The following is a 5,573-nucleotide window of genomic DNA, read 5'->3' on the forward strand; positions in this document are numbered from 1 at the left end:
TAATTTCCACCAATGGTAATCAGAGGTAGTTTTTTAGGGTTTCACACCTTTGTGCATGTCTGCACTACAGGAACCGCCCTCGTGGCACTTTCTGGAACTTCTTTTTCAGGGGTGAAATAAATCCCTGCTCAGGCATCCATTTTTTATACCCAGCAAAACAGAGGTTGCACAGATACATAAAAATGTATTATAGATTACTTTTATCTTACACTGAATGAACAAACTAATGCCAGCTGAAAATTAGGTTGTAGCTATTTTTTATTGGTATAGTCATTTATCAATTATTTACAACATAATCCAACATTTAGTTTGGAATAGCTATTCTGAGGTAGTCTGTGGTGTCTACTGGCTTCAATTCACTCCATTTGAAGGTATTTAAAACAAGCATGGATATTTTCAGCTACACTGACTCTCGCCAGATCCTTGTAGTTCGCTGAGCTTCACACAAGGATCTGGGAAGGAGATGTATTTCAGAAGGCGGGGCCTTGTAAAAAAAAAAAACTTGTATGTGATTGGGTAAACCACTTGTAAGGCTGGGTGTTTTCCCGTTCATGAGTTTTTCTAAGATGGCAGACGGGGGAGACGACCTCACGGCGGGACACTCCTTTGTGCTCAGGTGGCCTGTTTGCATTTGACTGTCCCCACTGTCTTGAGACCGGCATATGGCCAGAGTTCCCGACCCCATACCAGGCACACTTCGACTCCCCCTCTCCACGCCTCTGATAGATTAATGTTGGAAACTGAAATGTATCTGTTTCATGACAAATGATAATGTATCTATGTTTGGTATCATTTTTAATGTCTCAATGCGAGAAGTAAGAGGGTCTCAGTGGTACAATTGTAAAATAAGTGTAAATATGTTTTCTGGTGATCTAAGCGAAATTGCCAAGTATTGGATGGGGAACCTCCCATTCCCTTTTGTAATGATAAGACAATACCCTGTGAAGGCCAAGGCCCCTTCTGTAGCTATAGCATTTATATGTTAATTTCCAGTGTGGAACTTCACAAGAAACCCCCCTGTTCTGTGTGGATACTTAAGGATAGATAACAAGTAACTCAGGAGGATTCTGGCTATTCAGGTCTCTGGGTAAGGTAAGAGAGGTTCTGCTTAGCAGAGCTCTCAGGTAAGGTAATGGAGTCTCTCTGCTTTATAGAGCTCCTTGGTAAGAGTAACTTTATTTTAGGTTGAGGTTTTAACTTTCTTTGCTACTTTATTATTGTCTGTACCTTTATACCTTTATTGATTGTATTAGAAAGATTACAATAAATGTAATATTAATTGGTAACCAGTAATATTCTTTTCTTGAGAATTGAAGTTCTAAGCAAGGTCTTTGTTTAATCAGATATCATAACAGTGAATAGATTCTCAGATAAACTGAGCGGCTTGTGCGGGCTGGTCAAACTCAAGGAGTCACTGTGCTGGGTTCAGTTTGCCTCAAGCTGGTAGGCCTCTGAGTGCTAAAGTCAGGCCTGACCTGTCCCAGACAAACTAGCCTAGAAGTCACTGACCGGACAATGGTAAACTGCACAGGGGTGCCAAAGTCAATGTACTAGAGAATAACTGTTGATATAAGGTTGGATCTCATTTGTGATTAAGCAAAATAGGCCTTGCAGAGAGAGAAGTCTAGAAATACTTAGTATTTGTTGTAGACAGATATTTCATAGTCATCAACAGTGTGACTATAGCTTTCGTCTTATGGAGTCAGATGGTCAAATATATATAAATAAGTTAAACTTGTTCAACATAACCTCATTGGCGCACCAGACAAAGACAGAACACGTAGTTAAGTGGGGAAATATATTGTTGGATAATATTCCTCCTTACACACTTGTCCATTATCTTGAATGACGTGCTAGGCTACTTCAAGCTCTTGCCAAACCCGGTCAGAAGAAGAGTGAAAACATCTTTGCCACCAATGAATGCCTTCAAAACCATTCTCTGTTCATCTTTTAAAGAATGAATACACGATAGATTCGACAAAACGGTTGAAATAGCAGAATCAATGTCAGCACACGACTCCTCGCTGCGTGCCGCCATTGTTGTGTGAATCAGACAGTCACTTCGGCGCTACATCACATCTATGAAATCCCGCCTGGTGATCCTGATTGGTTCATTATTTTTTGCTCCCTTGAAGGAGTTTGCATTGCCCTCGATCACAGACCCTTGTGTGGAGCTCAGCGAAACGCCTCTGGTGGAGCATGGAACTACAAGGATCTGGCGAGAGTCAGGCTAATTTTCAGCCTCCATGTTTGACAATTTAGGTACTAGGTGGCAAAAATGTTTAGATTACTGTAACTGAACATATTGAAGCAAAATGCTAACACAAGTGTGGTATCAGTGTGGTAACAGTATTTGCTGTCGCTGCCTCGCCATTTAGTTTTAATCTAATTAGCATCATCGTGGTGGAGCAAAGGCTGCATCAGTAGGTCCTCGAAGCCGTGGAGGTTTTGTGAGAATAATCAACTTAAGAGGGTCACCAGCAACAAGGTGTGACAGCCATTATCGTTCACACCTCCATCTTATGTTCTGGCAGACATGATTATTCAAAGTGATAGACGGCGCAGCCAAAGCATACCCTTCATTAGTTTGGGGGCATACGGTACTGTACTTGTCCATAGCCTTCATTAGTATGGGGGCATACTGTACTTGAGGATTGAATTCATGCCTCTGGCGATGTTATCACTTTGACCTGCAAATAGGACCAGAGGAATAAGCTGTTGGAACAGCTGGCTATCTCTCTGGATGCAACACAAGCTGATTTAACACATGAATCGCAAACAGCTCTTTATGCATTTGAGGAAATAAACGGAAATCAAAACACAGCCAGACAACGGGGAGGAGAAACCAAGAGAGAGAGAGAAATACGGAAAGAAAGAAAGAAACAAAGCAGAACAAATCAACCCGCTCCTTTAGTCTATTGAGGTGGTGGTGGTGGTGGTGGTGCTGGTGGTGCTGGTGCTGGTGCTGGTGCTGGTGGGTGGGGGGCTAGCACCCACGCTGGGGTCGATGACTAAAATCACGCTTGTTCCATTTATCCCTTAAAGAGAGCGCGAGTGTTGATTGAATTTACCCCCCTGAAGCTAACGCCTCGCTTTCGCGGGCATCCGCAGGCACTTGCGGGGACCCTCGCGTGTTTCAGAAGCCTGTTGCCACGGCGATGACTCGCGGCGGGGGGCAAACGCTTGTTTAATAGCTTTTCGGAGTGTCTTGTGGAGTGTGTGGGGTTGGAGACACACAAGAAACTTTGTTGCGTGCGGCGCGCCACACACTCCGCCGCGGAGGGGAGAGGAGCGACGAGAGACGACTGGCTCTGTGGCCCGCGGTGGAGGGGGACGGAGCGAACGCAGGGAGGTGGAGAAAAGATGGATGGAGCGAGGGAATCACCATAGTGGAAGGATAAAAAGAGAAAGAGAGAGGTACAGGGTAAAAAAAGGGTGAAAAGGGAGTCACGACATAAGAAATAGAGAAAGAGAGAGAGAGAGGGAAAATAAGTCCACCGAGCGAGGATGAGAGAGAAGGGAACAGGAGAGAGAAATAAAGATGGCGTGGGATGTGAAAGGGTGAGAAGAGACAGAAACATGAGTAGCATGTTGTGCATGTGTGTTTGTGAATGACAGAGACGCAGAATGAGGACCGTGTGTAGGTGTGTGTATATATCACAGAGAGACTGGGAGAACAGAAGAGACAGTGAGTGGATGAGAGGGATGTGGACATACTGGATGTACAGTATGTGAGTATACAGTATGTGTAATTCAGTTCTCAATTCATGATGAGAGCAGAAGAGGGCGGATAAGCGTGTGAATGTAACTTTATGTGTGTGTGTGTCTGTGTGAGTGTCCATGTGTGTGTGTGGGCTAGAAAGAGAGGGAGCCACACAGCTCTGATTTTGCCTGATCCAGTAGGGTCGAAACGTTGCTTCTTTTTAACATTAAACGGGAGCAAATATCAGTGTCGCGGACATTCTATTCCTTTTTGAAGCCACGCAGCTCTTACCTGTGCTGTTCTTGCTGCTGGACCCTCCTCCTCCTCCTCCTCCTCCTCCGCCTGTGCCCACTCCTCCTCCCCCTGAGTGGCCCTTGCCCAGGCTGGCCTGCCTCAGCCGCCGCTGGTGGGTCTTGCCGTTGTAGTGGATCTGCGCCTGGGCACTGGAGTTGAGCTGGATGTTGCACACCTCGCACAGGGTCAGCGTCCGCTGCTTGCGCTCGCGCTTCGGCCGCGGGTCCCGCTCGCCCGCGTCCGAGGAGGACGAGGCCGTCCCGTTGCTGTGAGGCTCGCTCGGCGCGTCGCCGTGGCCGTTGCCGACCGGGGAGGGGCTAAATGGACGCTTCATGCCTGAAAGAGAGTCAGAGAGGAGAGGATGCTTTGTAAACAAAGAGCTGAAATATCCAGTGCCCCGTGTACTAGCTACGAGTGGAAATGTTGTTTAACTAGTCTTCTTAAATTTTACTCGGGGGAGTCGGCTGAGGTGCTGATGTTTGTAGAGACAGCATTTGTTGCTCTCTAGGCTTGATCCACAACCTACATTTACTAGACGATCCATCATGAGGCTTGACAACAATAGTTTCTACTGCATTGCACTAGCTTGCCTATTCAGTGCAAGTTTACGCAGAAACACACAGAGGCAGATGCACTGATGAGTTAGCGCCCATTTCTGGCTTCATCTCTTCGCTATGTGCGCTTTAAGAACACACATGAGTATGTTTCTCTTACTCGTGCATACGGTATGCATCCATGAAGGTTGTTGGCAGGGAATGAGTTAACAGCGATAGATATATCGGAGAATGTATCAAAACCTTCAGCCTTTTAAAAGCAGGTGTGCATTCTGACTGCGGTTAAATGTGTGAACAGGATAAACTTTCAGAAACAATGGAATCAGTACTTTTTCAGATGAGTTTTCTTTAAATGTGTTCAGCAATTGATTCCTTTCAACTGCAGTTGTGAGTGAATGATACCATTCAGTTGTGTGCACCGGAAATTATGTTAGAGAGTCCAGGAAAAACACGACCATACGATGAGCTACAGGCTTGGTGAATAGAATGCAAAAAAGGATTGTGCTGTTAAGGCTCTGTTCAAAATATACCGATCAGAATAACACATACACTCCCCCCTGCCCCCCCCCCCCACACACACACATATACTGAGAGATACCAAAGCTTTCATTGGATCCTATGCCAGTAGCGTAAGGTTAATTCCTCACAACAATCTTAAAGAGATGTCTCAGTTGGTGTCTCAGGAATGCATTGCGACGGTGCGACCCTCAATCACTTTGCTTATACACAGCAATCCAACTGCTTAAATGCAATGATGCAGACCACAAGACACAATGCCTATCACTACTGGCACCCACAAACACCTGCATACCTGCAACACATGGTGTGAGCCAGGTGAAGATTCCGGCTGTGCCACAAATAAAAAAAAGTAATAATAATTGAACGCATTCCAAGGCTCTGTGTGTCATATTATCATTAAGATGTAACTCAGTAAAAACAGTAAAAACTCCAGTAAAAACCTTGGGTCTATTTACGGTAGTTAACAACTTCAGACTTTTCATTGAGAGCAAAATGACGTTAAT

The 5,573-nt window shown here is 45.1% G+C and overlaps 1 protein-coding gene across 1 annotated transcript in view; it reads right to left on the reverse strand.

Annotated features, from left to right (window-relative positions):
• Positions 1-4,106, reverse strand: part of znf385c (zinc finger protein 385C) — a 64,946-nt gene extending 60,840 nt beyond the window's left edge. The window contains exon 1 of the mRNA XM_062526279.1: positions 3,995-4,106. The gene's annotated coding sequence lies outside the window, so the exon portion shown is untranslated. The remainder of the gene's footprint in view (positions 1-3,994) is intronic.
• Positions 4,107-5,573: the final 1,467 nt, after the last annotated feature.

This window comes from Sardina pilchardus, chromosome 22 (assembly GCF_963854185.1).
Source record: "Sardina pilchardus chromosome 22, fSarPil1.1, whole genome shotgun sequence".
NCBI lineage: Eukaryota > Metazoa > Chordata > Actinopteri > Clupeiformes > Clupeidae > Sardina > Sardina pilchardus.